The following is a 27,288-nucleotide window of genomic DNA, read 5'->3' as shown; positions in this document are numbered from 1 at the left end:
CCGACCTGGCTCTGCCCGACTTCCCTCATTACTTCTGCCCTTTCCTAAGTCTCAATTTTACCACCTTTTAAATGGAAATGATGTCATCACAACTGACCTCACAGAGTTCCTGGGAGAACTCATTTATTCAACAAGTATGTATTAAGCAGGAAGTGTCATGACCACTGGGAAATAGAGATGAACAGGAGAAAATCCCTGCCTGCAAGGGACTCAACTTCTAGTGAGTAGAAAGATAATAAAGCAATATGGAAGCAAAGTGGTAGAGAGAAGCACTGGGAAGAGAGGAGGGAGCTCTCCTCAACCTTGGCAGGGAGGGTTGACAGGATCTGGAGGGGGTGGCACCTAAGCTGAGTCATGGCAGATGAGGAGGAATTGCTCACAGAAAGTGAAGAGGACATTCCAGGAATGAGCAAAGGCCAGAATCCAGAGCAGCAGCACATGTAGGAGGAACTGCATATGGTGCAGTGTTACTGGGTGATACAATGCAGGTAGGATATGAAAGAAATCCCCACAGGGACCCAGCTCACATGGTTGATTGGAAGATGAGACCTTGGGTAAGTTCACATGAAACTTATGTGAAGTTCAGAGAAACTCCTCCTGCCTTGCAATAGTTCACAATCTCTTCCCCCTGCTGATACCCAGGGGGATCGTCAGAGTCAGAGCCAGCCTACTCATCCTGGGTCCCCAGAAATCAGAGCCAGAGCACAGGGCTTATGGACTACTATTTTATCAGGGAGCAGGAGCCAGGGACAAGGGAAGTGAAGTAGGAATGAGGAAGAGTGGAGACAAGGGTGTGTTATGGAGAAGTTTATTGCCAAATGTACCTCGTCATTCAATCTCGAGGAAATGCCCTGAGAAGATGCAATCTGTGTCTTAAGTAGGGTGACCAATAATCCTGGTGTTCCAGTATGGAGGACTTTCCCAGGACATGGAACTTTCAGTGTCAAACCTAAGAAGTTCTGGGCAAATCAGGATGAGCTGGCTACCCCCGTCTCAGGACCAGTGGGTGTGAAGGAAGTTCACAGAGAGGGTGTGGAAAACTAAAAATGTGGCATGAACATTGTTGAAAGAGGTGGAAGGATGAGTAAAAATACTGAATGATGACATTAGGACCCTGACTGGAATTCAACAACCTTGAGGTTCTTGCTCTCTGGTGTTAATCTGTTCATTCCCTCAATCCCTCATTCAGTCATTTGGGTCATACCAATGATTGTTGGCTCCCCTTGGGAACCTTAGTCCGTGATTTAGTTTTGGTCATACAGAGGTCTCGTGGGAGCCCAGAGCTCCAAGCTGTCACCCAGGATCATGGCTCCGTCATGGCTACATCCTCCTTAGTGATCTCATCCTCCACCCCAGCTTCCACTACTGGCTGGATGCTGATGATCCCCAGTCTCTAACCTGAGTCCAAACCCCTACTTACCATCTACACCCACAAGCCTGCTCACAAGGGAGTGGGTCTCTCCAGACAGTCTGTGTACATGAAGGTATCAGGCCATCTCTCAATATCTACTTCTTTTGCTTGGTTCTAAAAATGCCATCTCCAAAACCTGGCCCTTGAGGTCAGAATTCAAGATTTTCCTGGGCTATGTGTAGGAGAGTATGGAAGGAGTTCCAGGCAGAGAAAATAGCCAATGAAAAAGACTCATGGAAGGAGGAAATTTGTGTTCAAGGGAGGGAAAGAAGGTCAGTGTAACTAGGCTGGGTGAATGAGAAAGAGACTGTTTTGAAAAGAAGTTGGAAAAATAAACAGAAGCTAGATCACAAACTTTGAAGGTCAGAGGCTAGGGTTGTGGCTTAGTGGTAGAGCATCCGCCTACCACATGTGAGGCACTGGGTTCCATCCTCAACACCACATAAAAATAAATAAATAAAATAAAGTTATTGTCTCCATCTACAAGGGTGTGGGGGAAGGAAAAATAATAGATTGAGACAAACATCATTACCCTATGTACATGTATGATTTATACAAATGGTATCACTCTACTTTGTGTACAACCAGAGAAATGAAAGTTGTACCCCATTTTTGTACAATGAATCAAAATAAAATAAAGTCAAAATATATATTTTAAAAAACTTTGAAGGCTAATGTTTTAGTCAACTTTGAGCTGCTATGACCAAAAGATAAGAACAATTTTTAGAGGAGGAAAAGTTTATTTGGGGGCTCATCGTTACAAAGGTCTCAGTCTACAGACAGCAGGCTCCATCCCTCAGGGTTCAAGGCGAGGAAGAACATCACGGCAGAAGAGTGTGGTAGAGGGAAGCAGCTCAGGACATTACACCAGGAGGTAGGTAGAGGTCTGCTCAACAAAGCCAAAATATATACCCCAAAGACACACCCTCAGGGACACACGTCCTCCAGCCACACCCTACCTGCCTACAGTGACCATCCAGTTAATACCTTTTAGGGGATTAAACATAGGTTAAAGCACATATAATCCAATCATTTCACCTCTAACCTTCTTGCATTGTCTCTCATGTGAGTTTTTGGGGATTCCTAATATCTAAACCATAAGAGCCAGGTTAAGGAGTTTAGACTTTATTCTTAGTGCATTGAAAAATCATTTAAGAGTTTTAAAGGAAGAGTTGGTGTATTAGTCAGGTTTCTCCAGAGAAACAGCACCAATAGGATATATAGAGATATACATAAAGATATTTATTAAGAAGGATTGGTTCATGTGATTTTGGATGCTAGGAATTCCCATAACCTGCAGTTCACAAACTGGAGGCCCAGAAAAGCCAGTATTTAGTTCCAATCCAACCCCAAGGGCCTGAAAATTAGAAGAGCCAATTTTCTAAGTCCACGTCCAGAAACCCCAAACCAAGATACTGAGTGATGTCCAAGGATGGGAGTAGATGGATGCACCAGGTCCAGAAGAGAACATAAATTCAACCTTTCTCCACTTTTTTGTTCTATTTGGTCCCTCAGGAGATTGATGATGCCTACACATTGTGTTGAGTGTAGGTTTGTTTTACTGTCTACTGATTTGAATGCTAGTGTCTTCTGAAAACACCCTCACAGACGCACCCAGAATTAATATTTTGCCAGCTATCTGGGCATCTCTTAGCCCAGTCAAATTGATGCATAAAATTAACCATCACAATTGGCACAATCTGATTTATGATGTCTAGTAATCAATCTGGATGCTACGTGGACAATGGAAAGTAGAACAGGACAGAGGCTCGGAGACCAGCTAAGAGGCTACTGCATAATTTAGGTGGGAGCTGATGTTGGACAGGACTAAAGTGGAATAGTGACAATGAAGAGAAGCTTCAGATTCTTGATTAAGTTTGGGGACAGTCCACAGAATTTGAGTATGTGGGGTGAGGTAATCAAGATATGTCCACAGTTTCAGACCTATCCTCTGTCCAAGTGAATGTTATTTAGGAGGGAGGAACAGGTTTGCAGGTGGAAAAAGAAGCAAGATTTGTAAGAAGGCCAGTCTGAGACACCAATTCAATAACCAAGTGGAGGCATCAAATATGAGTTTGCATGTACATGAATCTGAAGTCTCAAGATGTAACAGAGCTGGAGATACAGTTTTAGAAGGCACTACTCCATAGAGTATATTCAAACCTTGAACCAGAAAAGATTACCAGGGGATACACTGGAGCTAGAGAAAGAGATCTGTCACTCATGTAAACACAATGGCAGTTTCTCTCTTGGAGTCTGTCTGCAGGCCCATTCTCAAATCCAGGGAGAATTTTAGTTTTTCTATCTTGATAATAATCTGAAAAAATAATAAAATTATATCTATATGATCTAGATGTAGGGTTGCCAGATAACATTCAGGGCTGCCACTTAAACTTGTATTTTAGATAAATAGTATATACATTTGTAGCATAAATATATCTTACATATTTCATGGGTCATACTTATACTAAGAAATTAAGCTTTATAACTATCACTACATGACATTACTACATGCTTCTCTGTGTGTATACATTTATTATCTATTTATTATATAAATAAGATATTTAATATAAGGAATTGGCTAACACAACTATTGAGGCCAGCAAGCACCAAGATCTGCAGGGTCAATCAGCAAGCTAGAAACCTAGGAAAGATCATGGTCTAGTTTGAGTTCAAGTCCAAAGGCCTGAGAACAAAGAGAGCTGGTGGTGTAGTTCCAGTCCAAACACCTACCGGCTGGAGACCTAGGGAAAAAAATCCAACGTCCTAGTTTGAAGGCAGTGAGGCAGAATTCTCTTGCTCAAAGAAGGGTCAGCCTTTTTGTTTGAGTCAAGCTTCAACTGATCAGATGATGCCCACCCACAGTAGGGAGGCAATGTACTTTACTAAGTCTACTGATTTTAATGTTAATCTCACCCAAAACCACCCTTTGAGAAACATGCAGCATAATATTTATCTGAATATCTGGGTACCCCCTAGCCCCGTCAAGTTGACATATCATATAAACTATCCCATGCATAGGGTTTATGATAGCATTGGAGATGAGAAGTAGGTACTTGAATCATAAGAGATGATGAGAAAAGGGAGGGAGATGTAAGCTCAAGGTGTGGTATGGTCACATTAACTGAAGATGTAAGAAGCATTAACTGTAGAAAGTAGGATTTCTCAAAAGTACACCGAGAAAGGCTGCGGTAGAACGGAGTCATCGATGCATGTGGTATCACAGGCATGATGAAATCAGAAGAACCTGCCCCTTAATGGGTCAGCCCATAGAAACACTGCAAATAGCCATGTAGCATCAGCAAGGACTCGAGCATCCATCACATGAATTTGCATTGGTTTAGATTTCCTTTTGGTCGCATTGTATTTAACTGATAAATGTGTTTGATTTTTATGTTTATAAGGAGGTTTGTATCTAGTTTTTCTATATGTACATACTTAATTACCATTACACCAAAACTTACTTAAGTCAATACTGAGGAGTCCATAAGATTTTTATTATTTAAAAAGGATCTGTTAAAATGTTTAAGAAATAATAGCCAGTGACTATATATTGTATGTCTCCTTTGTTTGAAATATCCAAAATAGGCAAATCTATAAAGGCAGAAAGAAGATTAGTAGTTGCCTATAGAGGGGAAGGAGGAGTAGGAGGGATGAGAGGTGGTGGTTAAAAAGAACAGAGTTTCTTTGGGGGATAAAAAAAAATTGCTCTAAAATTGATTGTAGTGATTCTCACATATCATCCACACATATAATAATATACATTGAATTATGCACTTTAAATCACTGAATTGTATAGTATGGAAATTATATCTCAACACATCTGTTTAAAAACTAATGGGAAAAAATTTCCCAACTTTACTGAAATGATATGTGGTACTCCCATTATTATGCACAATTTTTATGTATCAGCTAAAATTAATTTAATAATTAAAATCCCACTATGTTGAAAAGTATAACTGCAAAGATCCAAGAAGCTCAAAGAATCTTCCAGCTTGCATGACTTCTGACAACAAATCTGTGGACCTTTTTTTCCCCACTATCTATAATGCATCTCTTTCTCTGCTTGCTTTAGAGATGTTCTCTTTGTTTTTTTGTTTTGAGCAGTTTAATTACAATGGGCCTTGGTGTAGTTTCACTCATATTTCTTCTCTTCGGGATTCTTTGAGCTTCTTGGATCTTTGCAAAATCTTTAAGGTGGGAAGGAAAACACTGGTGACCTAGGAGTCTACACACAGTGATATTAGTTCTCAAAACAAAGGCAACATGATGAGTTACCTCTTCATATCCATTAGGATGACTGTTATCCCAAAATAAAGGAAAACAAAGAGCACTGGTAAGGATACAGAGAAATTGGAACCTTGGTCCTTACTGAGAAGAATGCAAAAGGATGCAGATTGTGGCAAAGGGTTTGGTGGCTCTCCAAAAAGTTAGCCAAATCCAACTGCTTGGGAGGCTGAAGCAGGAGGATCCAAGTTTGAGGCCATCTTGGACAACCTAGTAAGGCCCTGTTTCAAAATAAAATCTTTAAAAGGCATGGGGATGTCGCTCAGTGGTAGAGAGCTTTCCTAGAATGTGTGAGGCCTGGGTTTGATCCCCAGTACTGAAAAAAAAAAAAAGTTAGCCATAAAATTACCATATGATCCAACAATTCCACTCCTAGGTATATACCCCAAATATCTGAAAACAGGCATTCAAACAAAAGCCCATACACGAATACTCATAGAATTCTTCAAAATAACCAAAAAAAGGAGAAACAATCCAAATGTCCATCAACTGATGAATGGATAAATGAAATGTGGTATAAACATACAACTGAATATTATTCAATATTCTGCAAAAAGAGAATTAAGTACAGATAATGGTATGACATAGAAGAACCTTGAAAATATTACACTAGGTGAAAGAAGCTGGACTATATAGTGTGTGATCCCATTTATTCCACATTCCATAATTCCATTTTGAAATATCCAGAACAGGCAAATCCACAGAGACAGAAAGAATAGTAGATGCCAGGGGCTGGGTGAGAAGGAAATGGGGAGTGGCTTGTTCATAAGTATGTGGTTTCCTTCTGAGGTATGATTACGCAACATCATGAATATACTAAATGTTGATGAATTGCACTTTAAGATGGCTAAAGTGGTCAATTTTATGTTTTGTGTATTTTATCACAATTTTTTAAAACCACAATGAGCTACATCTATTTAAATGGTTAAATAAAACAGAAAACCTGGGCAGGGATATAGCACAGTGGTAGAGTGCTTGCCTAGCATACATGAGGCCCTGGGTTTAATCCCCAGCACCACCAAAAAAAAAAAAAAAAAAAAAAAAAAAAAAAACACAAAAAGGAAATCTGACCATACCACAGATCAAGGATGTGGAGAAACTAGTACCCTTCACCATACATCACTGATGACAATGTAAGTTACAACCACATTAGAAAATAGTATGGCAATTTCTTAAAAAGTAAAACACAACTAGCATGTAATCCAGTTATTCCTTTCCTAGGTATCCCAAAGGAAAAGAAGATGATGCATCTGGTACACAACCATTTACAGTAACTTTATTTTCATAGGCCAAACCTGGAAATAGCTGAAGCCCTTCAAAAGAGGAATGTATTAAGAAATTGTGGTATATCCATACAATGGAATACTACTGAGCAATACAGAAAGAATGAGTTGCTTTCACATGTATCAATTTGGATGGCTCCGAAGGAATTAGACTGAATGAGAGGAAGCCAGAAAAAATGAGTTAGATACTATAAAAATCTGTTTACATAAAAGCTTAGGAAAGGCAAACTAAGCTATAATGACCAAAGCAAATCAGTGGTGAGGTGGCCTGGTGACTCCATAATGGGGTATGGGAAGGGATAGGAGGGAGGAATTTCAAAGGTATATAGGAAAGTTCTGAGGATAATGTACAGATTCACTATCATGATCACAGCAATAGTTTCACATATACCAAAATATTAAATTGTGTAATTGAAATATGTAGAATTTATTGTATGTCAGTTATATGTCAATGAAGCTCTTACAACATTTTAAGGTATATGTAATAAGGGATGTAAAGATGATGTAAATGAAACTTTCATTTTCCCCAGTAGATTGTACAATTATAAGGTTTTTTGTCTTTGTCTTTAAAAAAAAAAAAAAAAACTGGATCTCATTCCAAAAGGTGAAAGTTACATTTTAAAAACTTACTAAGCACCCAGTGAGTTGTGTTCATTACTATATCAGTCATAATAGTCTAGATTAAGCCACAATAACAAACAGCCCAAATCAGAGTGGCTGAGTAAAGAGAGATTTACTTCCTTGTGTTCACTGTGGTCTTCCTGAGACCTGGTACAATAAAGCTCGAACATCCTAGAATCTATGGTCTGCCTGGTCCATGCAGTTGGACAAGACAGAACTAAAGAGTTGAGCACCAGCAATCCAACACTCCAGCCCACAGTGACAAACACTACTTCTAATCACATTTATCAGTCAGAAAGTCATAGGATCACACTTTACGCAGAGGACAGAGGAGTATGTGCCTTCTGGTACCCAGAAATAGAGCAGAGCTGGACATGGGTGAACACGAATAATCTACCACAAGAACCCATCATCTTAAAAAGTATTTCCACACCACTCTATAGTACAAAGAGACTGAAGCAGAACATCGTCCAAGAATATGAACCATCCCAAGAACTAGAAGGTCTACCCAGAAAAGAACTGCAGCTCCAGTCACACCCAGAAGTCCCATTCTCACCATGCAGTCCCCGCAGGCAGAGCCAAAACTCCAGATAATCCAGAGACATCTGGGTAGTAACCCTGTTGGATTAAAAAGTCTCTTTGCTGCCTACATATCAGCTCCTCTGCACTTGCTCACTATGACTCCCCTTTGCCCAAACCCACCAGTGGGGCCTCCATTCACCGGGTCTAGAGAAGGTACTGGGGGAACACAGAAGAGGGAGCAATTGTTTTTCATTTTTTAAACTTGGACCTAGTTGCTCCCCCCCCCCCTGCTTTTGTGATAGAAATCTGAGTTTCCACCTTGCCAACTCTGCAGCTTAGCAGTTTTGTAGCCACAGGCAAATCCCTTCACCTTGCCGAAGCTCAGTTTCCTCACCTGTGAAATGGGAATAATAAGGCTTACCTCCCAGGATGGTTGTGAGAACAGAAATGAGATCATGTCTGTGGAAATGCTTTGTAAACTGTCAAGTTTTGTATCAGTCCAAGTTATCATCACCATCAGCCGCATCATGGTTGTCTTGGAGTGTCTAGAAGGGGAGCCTCAGGGTTGGGGAAGGTCCAAAGGAGAGAGGGGCTCCCTGCCCGACCCTCTGACTTTACCAGAGTTAGAGCCTCTCTAATTAACTCCTCCTGGCAAGGATTTCTTGCAGGACATGTTTGCCTACCAGCGAAAAGCCAGGTGAGGCTTCCAGGGGCCGCCCACTGGCCCTGACACACCAGGGAAGGATGATGACTCACCTGCCTTCTAACAGCCTTGCTGACAGGCCTCTTGGCCCAGCCCAGCAGGGGCTGCAGAGGGCTGCCAAGGGTGCACTGAGGCCACTGGGTTGTTCAGAAGGGAAAGATTAGGAAGACAGAGGGGAAGAAAAAGTAGGGATAAAGAAAGACACAAAAGGGAGAAAAGGAAAACAAAATATATTAGAATGGTGGGCACCAGGGAAGGAGGGAGAAGGAGGATAAGGGCTGTTTAATCGTATAGAAGTTTTTATGCAAATTTGTATACTTAAAACAGTATGGTAAGCTTTATGTTATGTTTTGCCACAATTTAAAATGAAAAAAATTAATTACTTTTTAAAGATTAGAAATGAAAAGGGGGACATAGAGAAGAATGGAGAGAAAGAAAGAGAAAGGAAGGTAGGAGAAAAAAGTGAAAAGAAGGAAAGAGGATGGAAGCAGGAGAGAGGAGTAAGAGGGCGGGACGTAAAGGAAAAAAGATGGCAGAAGGGAAAAAAGACAAAAAAGGGAGGTGACGAGGAAAAGGGAGCTCAATTCGTCCTGCGGCAAGCATCCGCTTCCCCCGTCAGGGACAGGGGCGGGCCCTCTTCGGGGGCGTGGCTGCGCGTGCTGCGTCACCACGCCGCGCCGTCGCCCCGCCCCCGCTTTCTGGCGTTGTGAAATCGCTTGCCGCGCTGGTGGCCGCTTTGCCGGCCGGTACCGCTCTCCTTGGGTGGTTGCGAGTCCCTCGGCCTTTGGCCTTCTGCCCAGCCAGCCCCGCCGCCGGCGGGAGGGCGATAATTGCTCAGAGACGCAGCCCTTATCTGGGCCGGTTGTGCAAGGCGCGCGGGAGGGAGGGCCCGGGGCGGCGGCTCTCACGCCTCAGCGGCCAGGCATGCGCGCGGGGGCGGGCCAGCGCGCCCCGGTGTTCCCGCGGGAGACCCCGCCTCTCTCCGCTGGGGAGCCGCCCCCGGCTGCGCCATCATTGCTGGGGATGCGGGAGAACCGAATTCCCACCCCAGCCCTGCCACCTGCTAGGTGCGATGTTGGACCACTCCTACACTTGCTTCTGGGCCCCAGCCTCCTCTGTGTACTTGAAGTAAAATCATTGCCTGTCGGGTGGTTGTGAGGGTGTGAATGCAGGCGAGGCCTCAAACAGTGCAAGGCACACATAAGGTACGGGTGAATGGAGATGGGAGATCGCGCAAGAACTATGTGCCTGACTCGCTGGTGGTCCACGCACTGCCACTCAAGACTGGATTCAGGTTGCCTCTGCCACTGACTTGCCAAATGACTGGGAAATTTGCTTCCACTCTGTGGTCTTCAGCTTCCTCTTCTGAAACTGGGTGGTTGCTCCCACTTCATTAATCTGTTGGGAGGGCTAAGTGAGGTGACCCCTAAGAATGTAAGGGATACATACACCTTCATCAGACTGCCAGTCACTGCCCTCTTGGGAATATTCTTTTCCTTTAGGTTCCATGACATCAGTGCCCCTGGTGTTCTTCCTGCCCCTGGCTGCTCCTTCTCAGTCTCTTTGCAGGTCCTGCCTCCTTATCTATCCCCTAAAGAGCTGGTGTGCCTTGGGGGCTCTCTTTGACAACCCTCTACTTAGTGAAGGTTGATTTTGTGAGTGCATCCCCTCCAAGACTGAGTTCAGCAGCCAGCACAGCCCAGATCTTTCTCCTAATGATCCAAATATTTACAGGACATCTCCGTTCTGATGGGTCCCATGGGAACCTCATATTCAGCATGTCCCAAGTTAAACACATCATCTTCCTATCCCCAAATTTCAGGGCAACTCTGGGTTCTACGTTCTCCTCAGATCAGAGAGAAACCTGAGAGCCATTCTTAAGGTTTTCCTCTTTTCCTCCATCTACTATTGTCCTTTCCACCTCTTTAAACTCCCTCACTCTCTTCCTTTCCACTCTTGCTCTCCCAGACTGGGCCTCTGCCATATTGCTCTCTTTCTTGCCCCATCCAACCATTCTCTACACTGAAGCTAGAGTGATCCTTCCAAAATACAAATCTTGTCACTGTGCCATGATCTGAGTGTTATAGTCTCCCCAAATTTATATATCGAAATCCTCACCTGGAAAGCAATTGCATTAGGGAGTGGGGCCTTTTGGAAGTTGATTAGTGCCCTTATCAAATAGACCCAAGGGAGCTCATTAGCCTCTTCGACAATGTGAGAACATAGGAGGAGATGTCATCTGTGAACTAGAAATAATCCCTTAGCAGACATCAAATCTGCCAGCACCTTGATTTTGGACTCCCAAACTCCTAACTTATTTTTTTGTTTATAAATCACCTGTTTTGTTATAGCAACCTGAATGAACTAATAGTCCACATCTGTTTCCTGCTCATCTGACCAATTGATCTATTACTTACCTGCTCTGCAAACTAGCCACACAAAAACTTATTTCAGATCTGTCATTCCTCCAGGTCTTCTCACAAGCTGTTCCCTCTGTATGGAACACTGAATCCTCCTAGTCATGCTACTTATTAATCTCCACCTAGACACTTCATTTGCATAACTTCCCTTGACCACCCAGCTCCTAACTAACTTAAGCACCCCTTCTGGTTGTTCTAAAAGTAGAAATGGGTGATCTCTCACAGTAAATTTTTTAATATGAGCTTGACACACTGTATGGATCTAATTTTTAATTAAAATTCATATATAAAGAAGTATCTGGAAGGATATCTGCCAAAATTTCAATACTGCTCATCTCTGGATGATAGAATTATAGGAGATTTTAATTTTCTTCATTTTACTTATCTGTTATCTTCTCTATTTACTCCCTAATTATGTGATTTAAAAAAAAAATGTTAGTTGACTGAGTATTTTTATCCACAGGAACAAGGCTACCTGGCTGTGATAGATTGGGCTTCTTGGAGTTCCTTGCCTGCTTGAGAGGGCAGGTACTCAATGGCAGGGCAAAGATGCCTCTCACCTGTACCCGGTTCAGACACACAGCAATGCCAGTAGAAATGGATCCTGAAGGAATTCTCATTCATGGAAAAACTTGGCTTGGGGATTTCTAGGACGGTAGTACTCATCAAGGCCTTGGAGATCTTCAAATTCCACCCACTCATCTTGGAAACCCAGAGATGATTGGTGACTTGCCAAAACTTTCAGATCACACAGGAAGGTGAGGGCAGAGTTGGAATCTGAACATGTTCCCTCACTCCTAGTTCTTTCTCATTCCAGTATATGTTCCCACCCATCCCTCACAATTTTCCCAAGACTCCCTAACACACACAGATCCTTCTAGAAGTCAATCGTCTTAAATCCCCCACCAAACTCTGTTCAAGTGCTTTTTTTTTTTTTTTTTTGGGGGGGGGGTTGGGGGGGATACCAGGGATTGAACTCAGGGCCACTTAACCACTGAACCACATTCTTAGCCTCTTTTTGTATTTTATTCTGAGATGGTCTTACAGAGTTGCTTAGCAACTCGCTTTTGCTGAGTCTGGTTTTGAACTCTCCATCCTCCTGTCTTAGCCTCTCAAGCTTTCTCATGATTACAAGTGTGTGCCACCGCACCCTGCTCCAAACTCTGTTCTAAAGAGGAATATTCAACTCTATAGTAATTACATTCTAAATTCTATTTTCTGTAGAGAGCTTCCTCTATTCACTTTTCCACAGCTTATTCCCTTTTTATTTTTGTCTTATTTTCGTCTCTCTACAAAGTAAGTATTAGTGTCCTTTTGCCCTATGAGGGAACTGAGATTCAAGGAAGTTAAATAACTTTCTCAATGACTGCGCACAGGAAGAATCTGAGGTACAGAGAGTTTAATCTCAAGGACTCAACAGTAGGTGGCAAAGCCAAGATTCAAACTCCCACTCTCAGGAGACCCCGCCCTGCACCAGTGTTCCCCAACTCACACCTTCATGCCAGAGCAGATGTCCCCTTTTATAGTCTGCAGAGAGGGAGTTTTGAGACCCACAGGATATGGGAGTGAAAAAGACCTTGGAGGTCCTGATTTCATATTTTGTTTCATTATTCAAGCAGACTGTATTTTACAGAATAGTTTATTTAAACTGTGAACTCTGGACAGAGCTCCTGAATTTAAATCCTGGCTCCGCCACTTACTAATTGTACAACTTTGGGCAGATTAAACTCTCTTACCTCAAATTCTTCATGTGGAGAGTGTGGATAATAATGGCACTTAATTCATAGAGATATTACAGGGAGGAAATGGGTTGTAACATGAAAGCACATAAAAAGGTGCTTGATACACAGTACACTCTCCAGAAGTGGGGAACTTTTATCACCACCACTATCTTCACTATACTATCATTACTACTATGGAAAGTTCGTGGTACAATGGGGCTTAAGATAGTGAATGGAAAGACAGAGGTACAGACACCATCGTCTCCTCAAGGAACTCATCCTATGGGAAGAAGGTGCAGAAACCAGATAGCTTATTACAATTTAACAATATGGTACATGCAAAAATAGAGATGATTGTGGACCCTCCGGAGAGTGGACATGACTTGTCCAAGGGAGCAGCATAGTTAGGACTGAGTCCAGCTCTCCTGACCCTCTTTCTATTCTTCTCAGTGATTGGGAATTTGCCTGTAGACTGTACATACAATTGTGACTTGGAGTCCTTCCACCAAAAAGAGATTCATAAAACCCCAGCTGCCCCAATAAAGATGTCGCTAATGTGTAGAGAGTCACTAAACCGTTGCTGAATGAGTCAGTGACTCCGGGCATTCACGAGAGGCAAGCCACCTTTCCCTCAGCGCTCACCTTCTCAACGCACAGACGTGAGGCCGTGGCAGGGCAAAGCAGTTGTACATGAGCCCTGGGGACAGCTGGCCACCAGCCCTTCATCTTTAAAAAGGTGGTCCACCGGGGCACCACCCTTCCCTGACTCTTCCCTTGCCACGGTAGTTTCTGACGACCTCAAGGGGAACTTTTAGCTCACTCAACTCAGTCACCTCCACAATTATGTATTTGTATGTGCCCAACTCTGTTGAGGAAGGCGAATCAGTCACAGTCCCTGCCCTCAGGGAGTTTAGATTCCATCAAATTACTATCCTGCAAGGTAGAATCTGATCAGAACCTATAGAAGGGACGGGCCCCAAACAGCTGGGATCCAGATGGTAAGAGTGCTCATGGACAGTGTGGCAGGCTGTATATTGGAGCCTATGTCCTAAGACATGGAACCTGGGGGTGTTACTTTATATTGCAAAAAGTTCTTTGCGGGTGTGATTAACTAAGGGTGTTGATATGGGGAGACTATCCCGAATTATCCCAGTGGGCCCTAATTGTAATCACTTGTTTCAGCAGCCATAGCAGACTAATACGGATAGATTTCTTTCTATATGCAAGGTACACTTATTGAGTTTTCCACAGGAACTTTAGTGCCAGACCAACTGGGTTCTAATCCTGGCCCGACCACTGTTCACTTGTGTGGCTTTGGTCAACTTATCTCTGTGGGCTTTAGTTTTATCACTGATAGAAGTGAAATAACACCACCCCCCATAGGAATGAAGTGTAGACCATCCTCTAAACGTGCACCATCACTCAGTTCTTTTCTTCTGGGGCATTTGGAGTCTACACTTCCTGCCCCAGGGACCTGGGCCACACTACCACTGATTTGCAGGTGCCTGTGGGCACTTCGCAAGCTCTGTCAGACTCAGGGACATGATGCACCCCTCAGCATCCCTTCCAAAACTCACCCACGGGATCTCTGAGCATCATGTGGCACAATGCACAGTAAACAAGACAGTGGGAGGGAAGGGATTTGAAGGGGTTCCTGGGGACAGTGTGAAGTGCAGGATGGTGGGATGTGGGTTCCCAGAGAATGTGTGCACATCACCAAATGGACAGTAGACACACCAGGATGAAAGTAGCTGTTATATTAGTGAAATCGTTTAATTAATTATGGAAAGTGAAACTGGGCTTCCAGCTAAGGTTTTTTTAAAAAAAGAATAAATGTATGCTTTTAAAAAAATGAGTTGATTTAGCCAGGCAAGGTGGCATACACACCAGCAGCTGGAGAGACCAAGGCAAGAGGATTGCAAGTTCAAGACCAGCCTGAGAAACTTTACAAGATCCTCAGCAATATAGCAAGAATCTGTCTCAAAATATAAAAAGAACTGGGGAGGTAGCTCAGTGGTGAAGCACCACTGGATTCACTTCCCAGTACAAAAACAAAAAACAAACAAACCAACAAACAAAAAAAACAGAGTTGTTTAAAGAAAAAATACTAATTTCACATTTGGTTTGTGAACATGGAGAATCAAAAGACTAAAATCATGGGCAACTTCTCCAACACAATGAAAAGAACGTGGGTTTTCGGATGAGACCGGCCAGGTTTGAATCCAGGTCCTCCTCATGCCAGCAGTGTGATCTCATTACTCAAGCGCCTCGAGACTGTTTCCTCATTATTTTTAATGGGGTCTTCATGTCAACCTCATAGGGCGGGTCATGAGCATAGGATTTCCTTTCACTGTTGTGACCTTATATTCTTCCTCGCTATTTTTACCCGTAGGTCTTGACTCAGTCTGGAAATTGATGGCTAGTTCAGTCACAGAGCCCAGTCAGAGGGACGCCTATTCTCCAGGAGTTCCCAGTCTAGTGCGGCAACTGACAAAGACTCAGAGGTCCAAAGACACAGAGTCACAGAGTAGAAAGATGGCTAAGAAAAGAGGCAGGGGAGCCAGAGATGGATCTTTAGCCATGAGTGAGATTTCAACAAAGGGCAGGGAATGTTACCAGGTTACCTCATTCTGAGCCTCAGTTTCCTCTCTGGAAACATATAAATAATACCACCTACCTTTTGCTATGCTACTGGGAGGATTAAGCGGGATAAAGCATAGGAAGCACCTACCACAGTGCCAGGTGCATATTAGGCACTGGATAAATGGAGGCAATTACTTTACATTGTGCTGGATAATGAAGCCTCAGTGGGTGGCCTTCTTCCATAGTGGAACTGACTTCTCCTTCCCTGTGACTCACCTCTAGGGGACTGCCCAGGGGCAAGGGTGTCCTAGGCTCCTGGGCAGGTTGGAACCATCCAGGTCCCTGGAGAAGAACTTTATTCAAAAGAGATCAATGCTCAGCCTAGCTCACTCCTCCCACACCCCATTATGCAAACGCAGACCTTAGTCCTCAAGAGAAGGAACATAATTCCACCATCTGAGGAGACAGAGACCATGCCCCTGAGTCAACCCAAGTCCTCTCAGCCTCATCCCTAAGCCTGCTGAGAGTCTGAGAGACCACCTACCAGGAAGAAACAGGGGACCAGAGTTTAAAACTACCCATTCGTCCTGTGAACCAGTGTCACAGCCCATACGCCCTCTAGGCCTCAGTTTTCCAAGACTGGGGAGAGATGGGCTGACCATCAAAAACCCACCAGCCACGGAGCATGTTGGCACTTGCCTGTACTTAAGAGGCTGAGGCATAAGGATTACTTTCCTGCAAGTTCAAGGCCAGCCTGGGCAACAAAGCAAGACCCCAACTGAAAAAAAAAAGAGAGAGAGAAGAAAAGACAGCACCAGGGTGGCACAGACTCAGTGCAGACACTGGCAGGGCCCTTGCCGTTCCCTCCTGGGCTTGGTTGAGTGTTGATTCTTGCTTGCTAGGGCTAGGGATGTCCAAAGGCCCTGGAAGGGCCAGTGCAGTCTGAACCGGAGAAGGGCAGTCAGGGAGCTGGAGGTCACAGTTCTCAGCCTGGCTCACACAGGGCAGTTAGGAGTGGATGCAGAGATGTGCCTTATAAACTAAAGGCCCGCCTGTCAGTCTCCACCGGCCATTCTTCCCTGGCTTCCTCGCCATGTGCAGAAAATGATGGTAAGTTGTAGCCAGACTTCAGCTTCATCATCCCCCATGGGGGCTGAAAGCCCTCAGGCTGCCCACGGTCACACCAGTGAGTCTACTGCTCAGGCCACAGCTGGAACCAGGCATACGCCCTCTTAACCCAGGTGCCTCTCGTGTGGTGCTAACTGTCCAGGACCAGAGGCACAGCCTTGCTTCACAGACCCAGGTGGGAAGCGAAGGAAGGAGGCTGGCGGGGGAGGTGAGGAGCGTGCCAGGGGCCACGTGTGTTTCCCACAATGGAAAGGCCTCTCCTCTCTGCCCACCTCCCCTCCAGCCTGGCACTGTGTCTGGCATGCGCGGGCCCCACCTCCAGGTCCCTCTGCCTGAAGAGGGTCCACATTCCCAAAGAAGCAGCAGGAACCTCATGATTTTTTTAAAAACAATTTTATTGGCCATAAAACACACCATATAGTTTTACACACCATAAAATTTGCCTAATAGAACAATGCTATAATTTTTTGGTACATTTACAAACTTATGAAGCCATCATCCAGTTTTAGAACACTCCCCATCATCCCACAAAGATCCCTCCTGCCCCTTTTCAGCCAAACCCCATTCCCAGCCCCAGTCCCCAGGCAACCATTAATCTATTTTGTTTCTATAGATTTGCTTGTCCCGGACATTTCCTTTAGACAGAATCACACAATATAGGGTCTTTCCTGACTGGCTTCTTATACGAAGCATAAAGCTTCATCCTTTACCTCATTCATTTTGTATCCCTGGCACCTCAATGCCTGGCACACAGTAGGTGCTCAGCAAGAGGCTGAAGAATCTCACTGGGAGACCAGATGTCGTTCCAAAAGGAGGGCAGTGATCCGCCAAAAAATTCCAGTCATCCCCAAGCGGCAATGGATGAGACACTGATCGGCAAGCCTGCGCCAGTGGTCCCTAAATCCGAGACTGCACAGCAGCTGAACGGTCATGGCCCCACCTTGGAGGTGGGCCGCAGAATCCCAGCCGTGTGTTTTCAGTCTGCCCTTGGTCCCCTTCGCTCTGGCTCTGAAGGCCACGGTGACTCATGGCTCCTACTTCAACCCTCCTTCTTCAGCCCCCCAGTGGCTGAATCGCCTGGACTAGTCGGGGAAGAATGACACTCCAAACACAGCGGGGTCTCCGTGAGAGGAATGGTGCTGGGGACAGAGACGGTCACCCCAAACTGACAAGAGCCACCTCCATCTCAGAAGGATGAGAAATTGACTCCTTCTCCCTGGCCTTGGCAGCTCTAAGATGGATAAAGGTTGACTATCTTTTGTGCAGTCAATACTGTATGGAAATATTTCTACAGAAAATGAAGCTTTAAACATTTCCTGCAAAGGCTCCAGGACCTAACTCGATTCAAACGTCTGCTGACGTCTCTCATAGCTAGCACGTCATGTACTGTGCTAGCTACGCGAGGGAAGGGGCTTCATTGTGGGCAGATATGTGTGTGTGTGTGTGTGTGTGTGTGTGTGTGTGTGTGTGTGTAGCTATCCTTATCTAGCAGAATCAGACGGTGCCCTGTCCCATGCCCCTAAGAAAATGGCTCCCCTAACTCTCCCCCATCCTGTCCATCACAGAAGAAGCTCCTCCTGGTCTTGTCCCTTTACCTGTGTGTTATAAATAAAAGGGCATGGGGCTACTCCATGTTGTCAGAGGCCAGAGCTGGTATGGCCAGACCCGTCATGCCCTCTCTCATTTTAAAAAGAGTTTGTGCTCGTGTGTGTTTATTGAGTAGATAAGTTTATGGGTAATAGACTGATAAACAGCCACCATCATCCTCCAGCAGTTAACCCTTTTCTCATCCAAGCAGGATGTGGCTGAAAGACCCCCCCATACATATATATATATAATGCCTTATATACATATAAAACATAAAATCTGCCATTTTAACCAAGTTTAAGTGAGTGATTTGGTGGTATTAATTATATTCACAATGTTGTGCAACCATTACTGTTATGGAGACATAAAATTTTTCATCACTGCAATCAGAAACTATGTAGCCATTAAATACTAATCCCCAACCCCAAGTCACCAGCCCCTGGTAAACACTAGCCTTCTTTCTGTCTATATAAATTTACCTATCCCAAATATTTTATATGTGGAATTATACAATGTTTGTCCTATTGTACCTGATTTATTTCACTTAACATGTTTTCACGGTTCATCCATATTGTAGGATGTGTCAAAACTACATTCCCTTTTCTGGCTGAAATAATATTCCATTATTTGTACATACATCATATTTTGTTTATCTCTTCATCTGTTACTGGACATAGGTTGTTCTGACCTTTTAGTCTTTTTTTTTTTTTTTTTTTTTTCTGGTACCAGGGATTAAACCCAGGGGTGCTTAACCACTGAGCCACATCCCCAGACGTTTTTATTTTTCAGACAGAGTCTCACTGAGTTACTTAGGGCCTTGCCAAGTTGCTGAAGCTGGCCTCGAACTTGCATCCTCCTGCCTCAGCCTCTGGAGCCTCTGGGATCACAGGTGAGCACCATTCCAAAGGCCCTTTTGGCTGTTTTTGAATAGTGTCATCATGAAACCTCTCAAACAGGTATTTGTTTAAGTACCTGTTTTCAGATCTTTGGGGTCCATTCCTAGGAAAGGAGTTGTTGGGTCACCTGGTAACTGAATGTTCCGCTTTTTGAGAAACTGCCAGAATGTTTTCAATAGCAGCTATAACATTTTACATGTCCACAGCAATGTAGGAGGTTTCCAGTTTCTCCACATCATCTCTAACATTTATGTTTTTTGTTTGTTTGTTTTGCAGTGCTGGGGATGGAGCCAGGCAGGGGCTCTACCCTGCTACAACCCCAATCCCTATTTTTAATTTTTTTTCTCTTACCATCCTAGTAGATGTAAAGTGGCAGCTCACTGTAGTTTTGATTTACTTTCCCTAATTAATGAGACTGAGCATTTCATGTGTTTATTGGCCATTTGTATATTTTCTTTGGAGGAATTTCTGTTCAAGTCCTTTATCCATTTTTAAAAAATATTTACACAATAAACTTTTATTAAAATATATGGGATAAAGCATACTATACATGAAATTATATATTACATATGAAAGTATACATATGCAGTTTCAGGAGAAAAAATGCCTGATGTATAAATGTTAGTTTTAATGAGCCTTTTTTGCCACTCCTTTATCCATTTTTAATTGGCTTGTTGGGGTTTTTTGTTTTTTCTCAGTTGTTTGTGTATATATATATATATATATATATATATATATATATATATATTCTGGATATTAAACAAACCCTTATCAAACATGATTTGCAAACGTTTTGTCCCATTCTACAGATTATCTTTTCACTCTCTTGATAATGTCCCATGATGCACAAGTTTTTAGTTTTCAGAAAGTCCACTTTATCTGTTTTTGCAGTTGTTATTACCTATACTTTTGGATCCTATTGAAGAATTCATTGCCAAGTCAAGGTCATGAAAATTTACCCCTATCTTTTTTCTTAAAAATTTTACAATTTCAGCTCCTACATTTAGGTGCTTGATCAGTGTTGAGTTAATTTTTGGATATGACATAGAGTCAAGGTCCGGTTTCACTCTTCTGTAGGTAGCGAGGCAGTTTTTCCAGCATCGTTTGTTGAAGAGACTTCTTTCCCCATGCAATGGTCTTGGAACATTGTAGGGAATCAGTTGAAGCCAGGTATGGTGGCACACGCTTGTGATCTGAGCTACTAGGAAAGCTGAGACACAAGGATTACTTGAACCCAGGAGTTTCAGGCCAGCCTAGGCAACATAGCAAGATTCGGCCTCAAAAAAAAAAAAAAATCAAGTCAATTGATGGAGCTCTGCAGGTGTAGCTCAGTGTTAGAGCATGTGGTTAGCATGCACAAGGCCTTAGCATTTTTTTTTTAATGATAATGATAGATGTGATGTGAGGGTTTATTTCTGGACTCTCAATTCTATTGCATTCACCTATGAACTTACTGACTCATCAGTCTGTGTGATAGAACCACACTGTTCTGATTAGCATATGCTTGTATAGCAAGTTGTGAAATAGCAAAGTTGAATCCTTTAATTTTCTTTTTCTCCTTAAAGATAATTTCAACTACTTTGGGTCCCTTGAAATTGAATTTTAGGGTAAGTGTTTCCATTTTGACAAAAGATACCATTGTGGTTTTGATGGGGATTGCATGGAATCTGTACATGACTTAGGTTGGTCTTGTCTTCTTATCAATGTTACCCACACAGGATGCCTTCCTATTTATTTAGGTCTTCTTCAACTTCTTTCAGCAATGTTTTCTAGCTTACAGTGTATAAGTCTTACACCTTCTTGATCAAGTTTTTTTCTGTGCTCTGTTTCCTTTTTCTGGCAACCTTACAATACTCCTTAGCAAAGTGCTAGTAACCTAAATTCATTTCTTACCACTGAAGTGACTGAATTCACCAGAGGCTGGTAACAGAAATAAGAACAGAAAATCTCTTTTATAAGGTAGGAGGGAATCCACTCCACGAAGGGAGTATGTCTAAGGATCATCAACTCAATTATTCATCCACTCTGTGACTTCACAGGTCCTGAGCATCTACCCTATGCCAAGCCCTGACTGGACAAAGCATTGAAAAGCATTTGTGGTCCTTGCTTCCTAGGATGCAGAGGATGACGTGGGCAGGCAGAGCCATTTTAAGACATTCATAGGCTAAGCCTGAGGTTCTTTGCCTGTGAAATAGGAACAATGATAGTGCAACCTCAGCGTGTTGCTCTAAGAGTTCATCTGCACTCACTGGCTGAAGCAGTTAGAATAGTGCCTGGTATATGCACACACTCAGAAAATGTTACTCCTCATCTTCTTTTTCATCGTCATCATCGACTTTTTTCCAGAAGCCTGTCCATCAGTTACAATTATTTTAACTGTAAAAATCAGATTTTAGTAATTTTTCTTTATAATTCATGATTAATTTCAGCTTTGCTATTTTCTTTCTATGTTCAATAAGCAATATATTTTTTGAAAGACTCTTGAAAAGCTCAGGGGATTGCCCCTCTGGCCTCCAGTCAGTAAAGTGACCCTGCCCAGAGCAACCGTGTAGGGATACACAGAAGGTGAACTGCACAACTCAAAGGGACGCAGTCTCATAGACTTTAAGGAGAACGCCCCCTTCCCCATTCCCAGAGATGTGAGCGCAGCATCCAGTCCTGCAGCTATGTAAATCAAGGCTTACCACGTGAAGCAATAAGGATCACTTCCGACTGGAAAAAAAGAGAAGGTTCTTTGGGCAAGTGGCGTCTAAGCCAAGTTGTGAGACAGAGATAATCTGCAGAGACGCTGCGAAAAGGGCACTCCAGGCAGAAGGAACAGGACAAGCCAAGGCCAGGGGGTCATTTGGGGAAGCATGACTCATTCTGTCTGGCTTGACCCAGAGTGCCAAGCTCGCAGTCAGAACCTCCTGATGTAGGTAATGAGCAGTCATTGCAGGGTTTGTTTGTTTGTTTTTATTTGCTTTGCTTTCCTTATTTTGTAAACAAACACAATACCTTTATTTTACTTATTTATTTTTTTATGTGGTGCCGAGGATGGAACCCAGTGCCTCGCATGTGCTGGGCAAGCTCTCTACCACTGAGCCACAACCTCAACCCCCATGGCAGGGTTTGGAAGACGCATGATCATAAGCAGGACTGTGCTCAGGGAAGTTCCTTGGGCAGCTGGTTAGGGTGAGGGTAGGAAGGGACAGAGATTGAGGGCAGGAGACCAGCCAGGTCCAATGACTGAAAGGAGATGAGATGGAGAGGAAAACTAGAATTAGAATGATGTCGTGGAGGTGGAGTGGACACTGCCCATTCAAATGGCCACCAGGACAAGTGCAGTGGATCTAACTCAAATGCCCAAGTTCAAGTAGCTTCTCTCCCCAGAGCAGGGTCCACAGGCTGCAGCCCCACTTTCTCCCCCAGAGTCCCTGGGACCAGGAACATTGATGTGCAAGGGTGTGGGGGACAATGGCTAGGCAACTGTCCTCAGGGGGATCAAATCTTTGATGCCAGGTTGGCATCGCAGCTTGCTGGCTAAGATTTGAAGCCCAGTCCCAGGGTCTCCTCAGGGGTAAAGGCAAAAAGTGGAAAGAAAACATGGGACAAAGATTCTGGGACCATTGGAACTGAGGACACACATATGTGACAGCATCTAGCATTCCACATCCGTTAGGCCGCCTTAGAAGTTCAGTGTCCCAGTCTAGCACCATATTCTGAGAAGGACTCAAAGATTGGAGCAACCCCAAAGAGGTGATGACCACGCAAGTATTCCTGCTGCTTGGCAGGAACAAAATATGGATTTCCATCCCTACTTGGCATGGAAGGTTTGGAAAGTCTGTCCCAGACTGCAGGATTCCCACCTATGTTGAGAATGACCAATTAGATTGTCCCTGTGTCTGGTTTGTTTCTTGTCCTGGTGATTTGATTATGTGACAGGTGGATGCCCAATCTCATGAGAAGTTGTCAACATATCATATAAAAAGAGGTACATTTTTGCGAGGCCTTAGAATGTGGTTTCTCAATCATCCTCAACACTAGTTCATGGGATCATAATTTCCAATGAGACAATAATAGAGAAGTTAGCTAAAATCAAGATCTATCAGTCTACTAATTTTTTTTTTCACTACTGGGAACGAGGCCCAGGGCCTCACACATGCTAGGCAAGTGCTCCATAACTGAGCTACATCCCCAGTGCTAATTTTGTTCTTTAGAGGTAGACATTAACCAGTCAACTCTCATGGGTGGTTCTGAGGTCCAGGAAACAAGAGAAGGTCAGCACCTCAGGAAACCACAGCAAAGATGGTAAGAGATCATTAGATGTAACCTTGAACTGAAAATTTTCTCGTCCCAACTCCGCAGCTCACCAGTTGTGTGACCTTGGGCAAGTCCACTTACCTCTCTGAGCTTCACTTTCTTCAAAGTTAAAATGAGGACTATAGTCACTACTTTCTGGGGTCTTCATGAGGTTTGATGGAGCAATGCATTATGAATGTCTCGTAGTCACCACCTCATACCTGCTAGAATGACTATAATCAAAAAGACAGGTGATAACAAATATTAGTCTCCTAAGGCTATTACTATACACTGGGTATCTCTAAACAACTGAAATTTATTTTCTGAGTTCTGGAATCTAAAAGTCCAAAATTCAAGCTTTTGGAAGGGTCACATTACCTCCAGAGATTTTAGAGGAATTTGCCTAAAGCTTCCCTGCCTCTTCTGGTGGCCGGTGACATTTCTTGGTGTCTGGCTGTCTCCCCAATCCCTACCTCCATCTTCTCAGGCTCTCCTCCTCTTCTCTGTGTGTCTCTCCTCTTTGTGTCTAAGTTTTCACTGGACTTAAGGCCCATGTGGATAATACAAGATGACTTCATCTTCAGATCCTTAATCATATCTGCAGGGATTCTTCTTCCAAAAAGGTCACACTCACAGATTCTGGAGATTAGGACATGGATGGGGGTAGGGGACACCTTTCAACCTACCCAACAAGTGTTGGCAAAGATGTGGAAAAATTAGCATCTTCAAACACAGCTGATGGAATGTGAAATGGTACAGCCATGTTGGGCAAGGCTGACAGTTTCTCAGGCAGGAACAAAGTTACCATATGACCCAGCAGTTCCAATCCTGGGTATGTGCCCAGGAAAAATGAAAGCAAACATCCTCACAAAAACCTATGCACCAATGTTTATATAACACAGAGCAATACTGATTCATATTGGTCAAAATGTGGAGGCAATCCAGATGTCCACCAAAAAAGGGATGGATAAATAATAGGATGCATGTCCATACAATGAAATAGTATTCAGCAATAAAAAGGAACTAAATATTGATTTGTGCTACAACATGAATGAACCTTGAAAACTTCATATTGTGCTATGTGAAGGGGCCACAGATGATATGATTACACGTAGATAAAATGTCCAGAATAGGTCAATCTATAGAGCCATAAAGTAGATTGGTAGTTGTCTAGGACTAAGGATGTCGGGGAGAGAAGGTGAGGTAAGAAAGAAATGGGAAGAGACCACTAGTAACTATAGAGCTTTTGGGGGGGTGACAAAATTGTTCTGATATTCACCGTGATGGTTGCACAACTCGGTGACTACTAAAACCCATCGAATCATACACGTGAAACAGATGAATTGTAGGGCATGTGAATTACATCTCAGTGAGGCTGCGTAGCCCTGCAAATAGCTCATGGCAGATCCTCTATACGCATGACTTACCTTCCCAGCAGGTCCGCCTGTTTGTGAGTGTCGCAACAGCCCTGCATGGAGAAGATGCCTGAGTCAGGGGCGTCTCCGGATCAGCCTAGCTCAGTCATCCAGGCACATCCAAGTGTCTCCTGGGCACCCCTCCACAGAAGCAGCTGGAAGGCTTGTGACAATGCAGAGACGAACTGCCCACTCAGCGACCCTAAGGTGCTCTCTAGCAGAGCGGAAAGGAATGTGGCTCATGCCTTACTGCTCCCCCCAAATTGCCTTCCTTAGTCCCTCTCTTCTTCTCCCTTCCCCCCGCAACTCTGAAAACTTTCTCAAAGAAAACTGCATTTATTTAGTATTTATTTATTTACTTACTGCTAAAGGAAAGCAGACTGAACACTAATCAATTCCCCAGGTTTTCTGCCCACGGAAGACCCCATTGGGCCATTGATCTTGCCCTGACTCCTTGTTCCACAGATGGGGCCTAAGACCCTGCAGGGGTGGAGAAGAGGCCTGGTCATGGTCACAGAACTGAAGCAGAAACGAGGGGCAACCCCCAAGCTCCTGCTCCTAGCCAAAAGCTAGAAGACATTGATGATGTCCGTATCTTTTTTGTTAAGTGGATTTCTGATTACCTGTGTGCTTCTCAGTACAGGAAGCAAGAGAGGCCATAGTGCAGTGTTTAAGAACCAGTCTTTGTAGGTTTAAATCCTACCTTCACCACCAACTGAGTCCTTGAGAAAGTCATGGAATCTCATTAAACCTTGATTTCCCCATCTTCTTATGGGTGGGGGAGATAAAAAAGAGTACCTACTTCAGGGTTTTCGAGAGGTTTGCGTGATTAACGTACATAAAGTAACATGCATTACTTGTCTCAAAGCACATCTGGAAACAAAGGAAGGAAATCCTGATACAAACTGCATCAAGGACAAGACTTGAGGACTTCATGCATAGTGAAATAAGCCATTCACGAAAAGACAAATGCTGCATGATCCATTTATATGTGGTGTCCAAAGTAGTCAAATTCATAGAAACAGAAAGCAAAGTGGTAGTTTCCAGGGGTTTGAGGAGAGAAAATGAAGAGTTGTGGGTTTAATGGATATAGAGTTTCAGTTTTGCAAGATTAGAAAGTTCTAGAGATACACTACAGAACATACAGATATATTTAATGCTACTGGACTGTACATTTTTAAAAGGTAAGGTTGGTAAATTTTATGTTACATGGCCTTCTTTTAACAAAAAAATTTTTAAGCATGCATAGCACCTAAGGATACAATAGTGATTTGCTATAAAGTTCGCCATGATTTGCTGGGTACCTGGGATCCAGCACATGGTCATCACTGGTGGTTCATTTAGAGTCTTCCCACCACCTGCCATAGACAAAAGGTCCTCATTCCCTGCCCCTGTCCCAGAAATTGAACTTGCAACCCAGGAAGGAAATAAAATGTTGTCACTTCTGCCATGCTCCATCCCAGAGGGCTCCCATCCCAGGCTCCTTCCATCTGGAAATTTCTCCCAGAATCCATCTTCCTTATCTTTCATGGTCCAGAGCAAAGACCACTCCTGAGAAGTCTTCCTTTCCCTCCCAACTGGAAGTTCTTCTGCTTCTGAAAATAGTTGTCCATCTCCCTGGGCCCTGCTACCTAGGATGAGAGTCCTTGTTTTATGCCCCCAATAGCATGTGGCCTGCAGCCCCCCACACAGAGGTCCTTGGTGTATTGGGTAGATGAGCTGACCTGTCACGGACTTCTGGGTCCACACATGCTTCCTGTACACCCACTTCACTGCAGGCTTTTGCCAGCTATTCCTGCTTAAAATGTCGAGTCCTTCAGTGCCTCGCTCTGCAAGTCCCAGGCATCTCTCCACTCAGGACCATGTACTCCTGGAAGGAAGGCTGCAGGTCTGAGGGTCTGAGTCATCTTTGTCCCATGTCGTTTATTCCAAGATTTCACACACAGTTAAGGCAAAAATATGTTGGATTAAATTTATTTTGCTATTTAAAAAAAGACTTTATATTCCAAAATATTAATCACAACATTGTTTATAGTAGAGAACAACTATAAATGACCTAAATATCCACCAATAAGGAAAGGACTGAGTGAATTATTATGAAGCTTGGTGAAACATTCTGTGGTCATCCAAAACAAAGAGCATGAACAATGAGAAACAAGGTAGAAAACTTATGAAACGAGCTCAAGCAGAGAAAGTAGGTCATAGAAATGCATACATACTCTGATTGCAACTGTAATTAACAAAGTGTATTATGTACTAAGCACTTTATAAAGATTATCCCATATAATTCTTACAGTTCTTTGAATTAGGCATCATCATCTCACTCACAGATAAAAAGAAATGGGCTGGGTGTGGCGGTGCACACTTCTAATCCCAGAGGCTGGGGAGGCTGAGTTAGGAGGATCACAAGTTCAAAGTCAGCCTCCACAA

The sequence above is a fragment of the Sciurus carolinensis genome, chromosome 14, assembly GCF_902686445.1.
Source record: "Sciurus carolinensis chromosome 14, mSciCar1.2, whole genome shotgun sequence".
Taxonomy (NCBI): Eukaryota; Metazoa; Chordata; class Mammalia; order Rodentia; family Sciuridae; genus Sciurus; species Sciurus carolinensis.
The sequence above is the reverse complement of the archived record's forward strand: the minus strand, read 5'-3'. Positions refer to the sequence as shown.